The 13,100-nt window shown below is 36.2% G+C and overlaps 1 pseudogene; it reads right to left on the reverse strand.

The window, feature by feature from the left end:
* Positions 1-4,526: 4,526 nt before the first annotated feature.
* On the reverse strand, positions 4,527-5,550 carry LOC135988814 (histone-lysine N-methyltransferase SETMAR-like; annotated as a pseudogene).
* Between the last annotated feature and the right edge of the window lie 7,550 nt (positions 5,551-13,100).

Raw genomic sequence — 13,100 nt, forward strand, 5'->3', positions numbered from 1 at the left:
TTAAATATCCATAACTATAGACTGAAACAGGAACAGCAGAAGTGTTACTAAAACCCAGCTTTCCAAGTAGCTATCAGACAGGTTCTGGTGGTGTAGAGAGAACATTAACCAATACCTATTTTTGGTATGTCTCTCAGTAGGATTAGGAAAATACCTTATTTTAAGATTAAAATATTTTTGCAATTAATAAAAATAATGCAAAGTAAGAGTTACTGCAAAGACCTCTTTGCCCATGAACCTCATTTTCTTCTTGCTTTGACTGCCTTTCTTTTCCATGGATAGTATTAGTTTCTGTGGTCTTACTTGTAAGTTATGGAGAGTAATTGCATTAGATGAAACTCTCTGGAAAGAGCTGGAGCTTCTTCTTTGCCTGGGGTCAGCTGAGCAGCCTGGAGGGTTCCAGAAACTGCAGGATCTGAAATGCATATTGGCCTTGAAAACACTCCATGGCTAGGAAGGTATTGCTTGACATATACTGTTTGTTTGTTTGTTTGTTTTCTTTGATTTAGATACTTAAAGTTTTATTTAGTTGTTAGGTTCAGATCTAATAATCTTTTTATTTTATTTTATGACTGACTTTTCATTGGAAGGAAAAGTTCTTCCACTTCAAAGATCAAGCAAACTTAAGGTTGTTTCAAACATCTGTAACACGTCACAAAATGAAAAGATCTTATTTTTAAAAAGGTAGCCTTCATACCAGTATATCTACATGTGAGTGTGATTGCAAGATATGAAAGGCAATCCTACCACATAGCTTAGCATTGATATATTTGTCTCAGCTGAATTCTATTTTTCATCCCCGTACATCAAGCAGTATTTGAATCACTGGGGTCTTTAAGAAGAGAAACAGCAGTGATTAAAGGACTGGAAGTTTTTTAAAGAACTCTCTGGAGAAGAGTTTTGTCATGAATGACATAGAGATAGCACAAATGTCAGAGAAAAGGGAGGTACTAAGTGAAGTCTGTCATCATAAACTCATCATAAAATTAGTTTTGCCATGACATACCACAGCTGATGCTATAAAATAGTACAAATATGCATACCATATGAAAAGTTATCTTTACCTAGTCAGCAATATTCAGCTCTTCTTGCTGCATAAAGTCTTTCCCCATCTCCGGTTTACTGTAATTCCATTAATATAAATGGAGATCCTCCTGGCTAAGAGGTTGATAAAGTCCTCACAACCTTGAGTTTTACCTGTTTGAATATAGTATTGAGATGAAAATAGCTATGGTTTTATCTTCTTTTTGTAGGCCAAAGCATCAATGAATCTCTCAAACACATCTTTTATGCTCTAAACAAGTATCCTGAACTTGACAAGAGCAAATCTAGGCCTGAATTACCAAAACCATGTTAGACATAGCTGTTCAGCACCTCAGTATCTAAATATACACATATATACATGCACAAGTATATGAAAACAATAATATATATGTTACAGTAATATATGTATATGTGTAAATAAATAGTACTGTTTCCAAAAGTCTAGCATATAAAGTAAGATTATATAGAACTGATGAGTTTCGAATAAAGGAAAGAGGAAGACAGGAACGTGGGGCCTCTATAAAATACACAAGAGTCATGAGGCAGTAGACATTTCAAAATGTTGCAAATCTGTGAATCATGACATAGATGAAAGTCAGGGAAAGAATAAATGATTGAAGGAATATGAAAGAGGCAGCAGGTGAAATGGAGGTCACAGGGAGGTGAAAAATGGAGACAGAAAATTTGTGATCACAAAATGAAAAATATGTAATGGAAACATGATAAGTGGTTTCAACACCATGCCCAGTATCACAGAAGCACAGAATGGCTGGGATTGGAAGACACTTCTGGAGATCATTTAGTCCAACCCACCTGCTAAAGCAGGTTCACCTAGAGCAGATTGCACAGGAATGTGTTTGTAAGGTTTTGAATGTCTCCAGAGAAGGAGACTCCACAACCTTCCTGGGCAGCCTGTTCCAGTATTCCGGCACCATCAAAGTAAAGTTTTTCCCCATATACAGATGGAACCTCCTATGCTTCACCCTGTGCCCGTTGCCCCTCATCCTATTGTTAGGCACCAATGAAAAGAATCTGGTCCCATCCTCTTGACATCCATCCTTTAGATATTTATAAGCACTGATAAGATCCCCCCTCAGCTTTCTCTTCTCCAGGCTGAACAGACCCAGCTGTCTCAGTCTCATAAGAAAGATGCTCCAGATCCCTAATCATCTTCATAGCCTGTCGCTGGACTCCCTCCAGTAATTCCTTGTCCTTCTTAAACTGAGGAGCCCAGAACTGGACACAGCACTCCAGATGCAGCCTCATCAGGGCAGAGTAGAGGTGGAGGATAACCTCCCTTGACCTGCTGGTCACACTTTTTCTAATACACCCCAGAATACCATTGGCCTTCTTGGCCACAAGGGCACATTGCTGACTCATGGTCAACTTATTAAATTTAATATTATTTGTTAGAAATAAAATAGGTGTTCCTCTATTTTACAGTGTGAACTACATCCTGAAAATGCTTCAAATTATTTAAACTCACTCTTCTAGACTTATTTTTGACTAGGTATATAATGATTCACCAGGTTGATTTAAATAGAAAACACTAGTAATTTGGAAAGTTAGTGTGAAAATAATTTTATTTGTTACCTATTGTGATCTCTTAATTTTGGGGATGGAAAAGTTAAATTTTTTGTTTGCTTTTCTGCAAATTGATCTCTGTTCCTTGGTTAATAATAAAAAGTGCTATACTGATATGAATGTATGTGTCTTCTTTCTATAAGACCTTTCCATGTCTGTTCTAGTGCCCATTTTTAGCTGTAGCTTTTTTTGCTTCCTGATATTATATCTCACCTGTTATATTCCACCTGCTGTTTGGCTATTTCCACTGCAGGAGTGTGGTCCTTTGCAATACTCCAATAGTCATCTTTCATTTACCCAGCAGCCAGGCAAATTTTCTGATGGTGATGTTTAAAGACATTTGTGTGAAACTGGAGTGCAGCTTCTATGGGATCACATCAATGACTCTTTTATTTATTGTTTATGTAAGCAGCTTTATGTTCCCACAATTATTCAGAATATTTTTTTCTATACATATAATTCTGTTTGCATATCTGCAGTAAAACACCAAGGGAAGAGGGACTGTTATTTGTTTAACCTCAATTAAAAAAAACCTTACAATATATCCAAAAGCAACATAAATAATTTTTAGGCTAAAATCTTTTATTTTGCGGAGTTGAAGAAGAGAGTTAAAATTAGTCTGAATCATATTCACAGCAAATAAATAGAGAGGAACAACTTAAGGCACTGAAATTCATATAATAGCTCAAAATTAAAGCTGAGAGAATGATAAAGATGACCCAATTGCTTGTAATTTCTGAAGTCTCAAAGAGTTCATACTTGTAACAGGAGACTTTTTGAATGCTGACACGTGAATATTCATTTTAGAACTGCTTTGCCATCTAATACACATGAATTACAGATCTTAGAGTCACTGAGTCCATCCCTCAGTCACAACAAATCATGAACACGTCTGTAAACTGTACTGTTTTATACCCTGCTTTATACTACCATATAAATCCATGTTACAGATCAGTTCCCAACAAGCTATATTAAAGTCACTACCGACATAGAAAAATACAATGTACGGCAGGACAATACTAAGAAAAGAACAATTATATTACCAAAGCCTTAGATCCTTTTAATCCAATACTGGAGACAGGGGTATAGGGTTGTTTTTTTCTTTCTAAGGCAGAGTATTTCTCAGATCATTACAGATGTTGGACAATATCTCATTCCAGATAAGATCTCAGTAGTCTATGTCAATTTGATCTCGCCAAAATTATTTCCAGATTTTGTAGTCAATTTATACTCAAACACCTAAAGAAGCCATTAAAAATGTTTTAATTTCTAACCCCAGTGGCTCTGCCACTTTTGTCTAATCGTTTCTATAGTTTATCAAAATCCATCAATAAATAATTTAGAACCTTTTAGTAAGAATAAAAGACAAACCAAAAAAATTGCTAATTCCAGAAAACAGTGTTTCATTCCTCACTTGAGAACAGACCATGTGAAATTATGCAAATGGGACAAAATGATCTGAAGTAGGAGCTCAGCCTGATGTCTGACTGTTTGTCCTGTAGTTCTCCTGAGCAGGACTAGAAGGTCCTGGTAGGCAGCAAGCTGAACATGAGTCAGCGGTGCACCCTTGTAGTAAAAATTATTTATGACATCAACAACTTAGTATTGGAATAGGTTCCCCACAGAAGAGGTGGAATCTCCCTCACTGGAAATATTCAAGACTTGGCTTGACAGGGACCTGGAGAGCCTTATCAAAGGCCCTACTTTCAAAAGTGGATTGGACCAGATGGTCCTTTGGATGTCCCTTTCAGTCTAGATTTTTCAGTGACTCTATCATTTAAAAATAATAAGGGAACACAACTTTTCCTTTTGAAAATATTATTAGGTTGGTGCAAATGTAATTGTGGTTTTGGACCACGAATTTTAAATCATTATAACTAGGCTCAAACACATCTTTATTAATCAAAATAAGAACCATTACAATCAACACATTTTTTACCAAAGAGAAATAAGTTTGTTTATTCCTGTAGCATAAAAACCCATGTTTTGGGATTTGACAAACTCTTGGAAAGTATTTTCTGCATCCCATCAGTTGTGGAACCCTTTTCCCTGCAAGAAGTTGTTGAGATGCTCGAAGAAGTGGTAGTTAGTTGGCAAGAGGTCAGGTGAATATGGAGGATGAGGCAAAACTTTGTAGCCCAATTCGTTCCACTTTTGAAGCACTGGTTGTGCGATGTGTGGTGAGGTGTTGTCATGGAGAGGAATTGGGCTCTTTCTGTTGACCAAAGCTGGCTACAGGTGTTGCAGTTTTCAGTGCATCTCATTGATTTGCTGAGCAGACTTCTCAGATGTAACAGTTTCACTGGGGTTCAGAAAACTGTAGTGGATCAAACCGGCAGCAGACCACAAAACAGTGACTGTGACCCTTTTTTGGTGCAAGCTTGGCTTTGGGAAGTGCTTTGGAGGTTCTCAGTCCAACCACTGAGCTGATCACTGCGGTTGTTGTATAAAATCCACTTTTCGTCACATGTCACAATCTGATCAAGAAATGGTTCCTTGTTGTTGTGTAGAATAGGAAAAGGCGGCACTTCAAAACAATGATTTTTTAAATTTTTGGTCAGCTCATGAGGCACCCACTTATCGAGCTTGTTCATCTTTCCAATTTGCTTCAAATGCTGAACGACTGCAGAATGGTTGACACTGAGTTCTTTGGCAACTTCTTGTGTAGTTGCAAGAGGATCAGCCTCGATGATTGTTCTCAGTTGGTTGCTGTCAACTTCTGGTGGCTGACCACTATGCCCCTCATCTTCAAGGCTCTCATCTCCTTCGTGAAATTTCTTGACCCACCACTGTGAGTTCATTAGCAGTTCCTAGGCAAAAGGCATTGTTGATGTTGCGAGTTGTCTCTTATGCTTTGCGACCTATTTTGAACTCAAATATGAAAATCACTCAAATTTGCTTTTTGTCTAATATAATTTCCATAGCCTAAAATAAATATAAAATAAACAGTAAGTAATAAGTCAGTAACAAAAAACATAAAGCAAGAAAAGTGCATTAAAATTATGTATAGCATAACCACATTTTTCAAAGAATGTATTCCAATATCAAACGGCAATTTCAATAATGCAAAAAGCACAATTCCTTTTACACTAACCTAATAAAATGAAAGTATAAAAGGGTAGTCTCTTCCTGGCAAATACATTTTTCACATTTGCACTTCTGCAGTAGTCAGTCATCCACTTACTGGTGTAAAGGATCAAGAATATCCTTTAGGATTTTTACCTGCCATCAAATATATCATGTCTTTTTCTTCTTAGGATATTGCATCCTCTTAATGAGAAATTTTCAATTAATTTACCATCAGCAGTTTCACTGAAAGAAATGCTAGGTGAGATATTCAGAAGGAAGAAACGTTTAGGGTTTGTTTGTTTGTGGTTTTTTTGTTTGGTTTGGTTTTTTGTGTGTTTGGTTTTTTTTTTACTAGAGGTCTTCACATAAACAGTGTATGATTCCCTACATTTTTCTGGAAGAGAGAATGAGAGAAGCTAGCTACTTCTTCTTACTTTTAGATCCAACTATCTTACAGGATGTGTGTTCAAGATAGAAGGCAGACAGAAGCATCCCAAGAGCTGCTCATTACACACTTACTTAGGAGGAGGACAGGACTCAAGGTCAATCAGTGATTGTCAGGACTAAAAAGTTCAACTAGTGTATTAGAGAGGAGAACCTTATATCAGAGAGGAAGATCTTTAATACTGCTCTTTAGCAGCAACAAATTAAACATGCAAATACTGAAACAATCTTTTATTTTTTTACCTACTGTACTTTTTGAAATTGTCTTCATGGATCATTAGCTTATTTAATGGCCTTTCACCCCTGAGGCCACACTTCAAATTAAAACTGTGTAAGCTGTGAGAAGTAACCAATATCAAATTATGTTTTGAATTTGTATTAAAATTGTATAACCTTGGAGATGTGCCTCTATGAGCTCAACAAGCTTGCAAAATGTTTAGACAAGACAACAGTTTTCACACAAGACCTTTTTTCCTTATTAGTACAGGTTATTCCCTATTGCAAATAAAGGAGTCTCCCAATAGAAATATGAGAAATACCTCATACTATTATACAGCAAAGAATACTGGGAAAGGGGGTGGGAACAGGAGCTTTGTTTTGTTAGTTAAGTCTGCTTGAGGAATCTTATTCTACTACGCCAATGAAAAGAGAGATGAAGTGAGTTTCTGCTGCCATTTAGTGGGATTCTTTTCTGTGCACAAGAAAAGATGAGGAAGCAAAATTCTGTTCACAGTTTTCATTAAAATAGTTTTCAAATGCACAACTCTTCTCTGAGATTGCTTATATGACAGAGTGGATCATTTCCCCTTAACAACATATTTTTCCTTGACAGTGATCTATCTGAAAATCATATTTCTTTATTTGAAGTGGGAGCTTTAGAATAAAAACAAAACTAAACAAAAATAAACTCAAGCATACACACCACCCTGTATTCGGCAGAGGCAGTATATTACATTTTCTCATTTGATTGTGCTCATTCACTGCGTCCCTAGTTGTTGTCTCTCTTCTACAACCTTGCATGTGAGTGACTGAGACTGGTGTAGCAGCCCTATATTACAATCGCTTTTGCTTCCAGGAAGAAAGTGGCTAGGGCTCCCTCATGATGTTTTTATAACATGAGGATTTACCAGGAGATGCAATACATCATCTCTGTGTCACATCATATTACTAAACAGAACTGCAGTGGAGCTCATAAATATGTTCTTTCAGATAAATATTGCTCTGGGCAGTGATCCAACTCCTTATCAGAGGGTTTCACTAAACATAGCTCCTTGGCATTCCATACCATTTAGATATTGCTCTTCTAAGTTTTCTATTCAAGGACAGGATGAGATGACAACAGGATGTGAGTACTGCCTGAAGAGAACACCCAATGGTACAAATAAGGCAGTAATCCCAGCTGGCCCCAGCAAAAGGAGAGTGGAAGGGATCGCCCTATACAGGATCTATGAGTCGTCATGTACAGGTCCTACTCCAGCATTCTCAGTCTGATGGCTATAAATAATACAAAACTTGCTGATGGTGGTCAGTATTAATGCCTCCTCATAGTTAAGTGATAGCTAAATTCATTTTTTCTGATGGCTTTCCCTGGGCTACATAACTTCCTTATTAAAAAAAATAAAGGTAAAGCAGCATAAAACTCACTCTCTGATGATTCTTTCCTATAGTCCCACATATTCAAAAGAGAATAGCAAAACATAGCCGATGATAAAAACATGCAGAAAACAAAAGAGGTGAGGAGGCTGGAGAAGAAAAAGTCACAGAAACAGGGAAAAACATACAGGGCCAGAACATTAACAGGTGTTCCTTTTTTGTGTGCGTTAGAATAAGCATAGGCTTTCTTAATCAACTTAACAACTTTTAAAACTATTTATCATTCATTTTGAGAAGCCTTCTTTTCACTGGCTATCTTCATTAGCTAGTTCTGCATACTATGTCTGCATGTCTTTCTGACATGTCATAGTTTATTCTTCATAGTACAGCTTGTTACTCAGGTTCTTTAGGGTTGTGAAAAGAACCACAACCCAACGACGACTATAAATGATAAGTGTATTATCTGCATTTCTTTCCAAATTTGAGAGCAGTGCTTTCACAAGTGCTTTTAAAACTAGGTTTTCTCACAGATAACCTGTGTATGCCTGGGTATTTTTCAAAGCCAAAATCTAACTCTGATTTAAAAGTTAAACATTTGCATTTGTATTTTTCCCGCACCACAGGCAAAAAACCTCCCACAACCTACAATAATAAAACTAACAATAATACAAGTGGCACAAAGATGTCAAAACATATAAACAACTAAAGTAAAAGTATAGATGGTGTTATATTAATCTAAGGATCTCCCCCACCTCTCCAAAAAGGGCAAAAATTGTGAACGGACACCAGAGAGACTAAAGACAAGAATACGAGAATGTTTTTGCTGTAGGCTGTGGGTGATCTGATCGCTTAATCCAGCTGCTGTCAATATATTTGCACTGTGCTAATTACCTATGTAGATTATTTCATAGTTGGTTATATTAATTTATTAATTTGTGACTACTTTTTTTTTTTTTTTTCCTGAGCTTTGGGTTTAGATGTGGTAAGAAGATAAAGGACATTTCTAAATTAAAGGGCTTTGATCGTGAAAGTCTTAAACACAACAGAAATATTCTGGTCAAATATCAGGAAGATCTGTGACAACTCCAATCTGTTCTGTGGATATAATGCAGAGATGACATTCATCTTCGACATTATTATTGCCTTTTACTGCAAAAGTGCAACTCAAATACTTTAAAATTCAGAAGCATAATTCAACGAGTATTTTCAGTAAATGTGATTTTCATTGCCCCATTTTCTTTGAAGAAACTCAAGACTTGAATATTAACACCACCAAAGTAATGGTAAAGATGGTTGTGATGGCAAGTCTTATTAGTAAACAAGAGCTGCATCTGAAAAATATTGTCATTAAAAGCTATGTAGTAGTTAATTGAGTCTGATACGAAATTTAGTGCTGGAAAGTTAATGACTAATGCAGCTATTTCACAGAGCTTGGTTACTGCAGGCTATATAATCATCTCCTTTGCTTCATAGCAACAATGAAATTAACCTCTCTTTTGTCCTGCAGGTGTTGTGTTCTGATAATGCATATCCTTTACAAGTATGAGCAAATGATTTGCTTTGCATACAAATTGAGCATAAGCTGAATCCATATGGAAAAGAAAATGAACACTTCTTATATTTTGAACTAAAGAATACACACTTATATTTAAGTCAAAGTTCAATAAGTTGGTATCTTGAGTGACTTAAAATAACATTAGTACAGACAGGAATTTAGATGGTCATTGTTCTCCTGGGTTTCTATCTCTATTATTCTATTCCTTTTAAACCTTACTAGACATAAACCCACCAGTTAGCAAAGTTCCTCCCGCACTTTAGCTTATGAATCAAATCCTTAAGGACACAGGATTTTAAGTAGGGTGGACTAGAAATCATGTTTGTTAGGGGTGGTAAAAGGATTGCTATTAGCTTTTGGTGATCAGGGTGTCCACTGAGTTAAAGGAGGCAGAGTGCATTTATAATTTGGAGTGGAGGACATAAAAAGAAGTGGCAGAAGCTTCTGGTGTGGTGTCAGATTTTAAAACCCTCACCATCCTCAAAGTAACTAAAACAGAAGTTAGTAATCAAAAGAAAAATAAGACAACACCGTGAGAGTATCAGGAATTAAACAATAGGAAATAAAACAAATACGTGTGGAAAAACAGTAAGGTGAGAATCTGCTGTACCCTTATAAAAGATATTTTTGTTTTTTGTTCATTCTATTGATCAAATTGCTCATGCATGTCTTATTGGTTGCATTACCAAGAGATATATTTGCAACAGAAATTATGAGGTTTGATTATGGATTCACTGTGAATATGAAAGATCAAGAAAAGTTGGAGGATGCTCCCTCTCTTCTCTTTTCCAGATTTTCAGGATTCTAAAGGAATGTGACAGGGGAGATGACTGTTTAACAGAAGATTAATTGATAGGTTTAGTAGATTGTTGTAGTACTATTCTTAATGTAGACTATTCTAACTAGGTTTTTCCTCCTAGTATGAAGAGCAGTTATGAAGACAAGGTGGGAAGTGCTTGCTAACAGCTCCAGAACAATGACGACTCTGCAGCTGACTTAACTGCAGCCAATGCTATCAGTGAGACTCTGTAGACTGATTCAGTTTGCACATTTAGAAACTACATCAGCAAGTGAAAAACAACCTAATAACAGTAATTTTCAGAAAGTGGCATGCTTGACTTATTATTGCAAGCTCAGTCTAAGCACGTCATAAAAGTGATGCATAAACTTGCTCATAAACATTTTTTTATTTTGATAGGAGGTAATTATCCAGGAATGACATTTTCAAAGACTAGCTTAGAGTCAGAAAATGAGTGGGAAGCTACTCCTCTGTATAAGCCACCAGTTCAACAGGACAGTACCGTGTATTTCTATGTCACAGTCAGAGATATATGACTGAGGATGAAACTAGATGCTAGGTTAAGAAGCACACACTATTTAGACTCTCAGTCAAATTTTCTTTATTCTGAACACTGCTTTTCTGATTATTTTTCCGGACATTTAATATGAAAAAGTCTTAAAGGAAACAATGGGACAATTGTTGTAAAAGTGTTTACTTTTCATTTAATTCCAATATAAAAATAATACGAAGGAAGTGTTTGATAATAGACCTGGTGAAAATCATATGTCCCTTAGAAAGGTCTGAAAATTGGGGAGGAAGGAACAGAATAAAAGTAGAAAGTCAGAAAATTCCTCCAAAGGAAAATACTAAAAAGCATTTATTTTACAATGCTAGCATTTTTTGTTGGAAAAATTCAAATTCTTATGTGGATGAATATCTCCCAGCTCTCATATACTGGTATAAATGTAGGAAACTGAAATCTTGGGGCCTCTGGTTTAGTGTGTACCCTTTAGGCAACTCACAGTTGTGTCTATCAAAAACAGGGTTTCATGAAAACTGAAAACAAAACAAAAAATATTACTATAACCGAGAGTAACATTAAAAGTGCCTCAACATTTTCAGTGATTGTATGACACTCCTGGTTGTAAAAAGAAAGTAACATGTATCTGCATGCATCTGTGTACCAAACAGCAAGAGAAAGGGAAAGTTCTTAAGACAAGTATCCATATCTTAACAATTCACAAGTAAATTTTAATATCTGAAATATTTCAGTATCTAACAAATCTTTGTGGGAAGCTCCATTTCAAGCATCCGCTCATAGTTTTTAGTATATGTCAGTAATGCAATGGTTGCCTCTTTTTTTTTTGTTTTTTCATCATAGAATCACAGAATCGCTAGGTTTGGAAGGCACTTCCAGAGTTCATCTTGTCCAATTCCACTCCTCAAGGCAAGATCAACTAGAGCACATTGCTCAGGAACGTGTCCCGTTGGGCTTTGACTCTCTCCAAGGATGAAGACTCAACAGCTTCTCCAGGCAACCTGTTCCAGTGTTCAATCACCTTACAGCTTTGAGAAACCTCATCTAGTAAAAGATGTCCCTGTCCATGCCCGGGAGTTTGACCATATGATCTTTAAAAGGTCCCTTCTAATCCAAACTATTCTATGGTTCTGCATCAATTACACCTTTCCTTGTGTTTAAATTGAACTTCTGTATTTCAATTTTTGCCTGATGTCTCTTGCCTTTTTGTTAGGTACCACTGAGAAGAGTCTGATTCCTACATTTTTATTCCCTCCCATCAAATAATGATACACATTGATAAGATTCCCCTGACCCTTGTCTTCTCCAGGCAAGGAGTCCCAGGTCTCTCTGTGTCTCCTCATTCAAGAGATGCTCCAAGACTTTGATCATCTTTCTTGCCTTTCACTGGACTCTTTCCAATATGTTCATGACTCATACTATAGAGCCCAGCACTGGGAACAGCTCTCAAGATGTGTATCATCAGTGCTAAGTAGAGGGGAAGGATCAACTACCTAGACCTGCTTGCTGATGGTGCTCTTCCTAATGCATTCCAGGATGCTATTGGCCTTCTTAGCTGTAAGGATACATTGCTGGCTCATTGCAGATTAATTTGTGAGAATCAAAGGGGCAAACTTAATTTTGTAGTCTGTAAATCTAAGTCCTGATCAAGAAGTATGATCTCATTCTTGATTTCGAAGTCAGCAATATACAATGAAGTACTGATATTTGAAATGTATGCTTTATTTGTTATTCAAATTTCTAAATTCCAAAACTAGCCTTTGGATGCTTTATTATTACATTTTTGCGATCCTTTTCACCCATCTGGAAACTTACCAGCTGAGTTCTGTCAGTTGTGGGGTGGTTTTTTTTACCTTCAAATTTGTCATTGTGTGGTTTGAATTGTGAAATACGGAGGAAGACATGGTAGTCCAGTGCCATATACAGATACTATATAACCTTCCCTATTGCATTCAGTTCATCCTTGTTCATACATCCAAGCATCCAAAAATAAATCTATTTGCTTAAGTTGTCAATTGTCATTAATTAATTTAGATTTATTTAAATATCTCTTTTGAATCTTGCATCAGTATTTCTGCTATTTAATCTGTGAAAATGGTAAAACTGAAAAATTTATAGTTATTTGGGCCATTGTTTTTACCCTATTAAACCAGAGACACAATGGCAGTTTCTTATCAGTCTTTTGGAACCTTCAGAGTTGTTGAAATTGAATATTAATGATCTAGAGACTTCATAATCTCAGCCTTTTCCAATAATTTTTTGTAAATTATCCATACCTTGTGATTTGAAATGTGCAATATTATTAGGTGTTTTTTGAAACCTGCTTACTATCTGCTGGTAGGAAAAGTATTTTTCCTTCAATAACCACCTGCTTATTTCCTAAACTTAGAACAATATTTACTGGAACACTTAAGTCTTCTACGTCAGAAGCTTTATCATTTATAACAAATACGAATACCTGAGAATGGACCAAAGGTTCATTGACCCCTGAA

Source organism: Caloenas nicobarica, chromosome 5 (assembly GCF_036013445.1).
Source record: "Caloenas nicobarica isolate bCalNic1 chromosome 5, bCalNic1.hap1, whole genome shotgun sequence".
NCBI classification, from domain to species: Eukaryota; Metazoa; Chordata; class Aves; order Columbiformes; family Columbidae; genus Caloenas; species Caloenas nicobarica.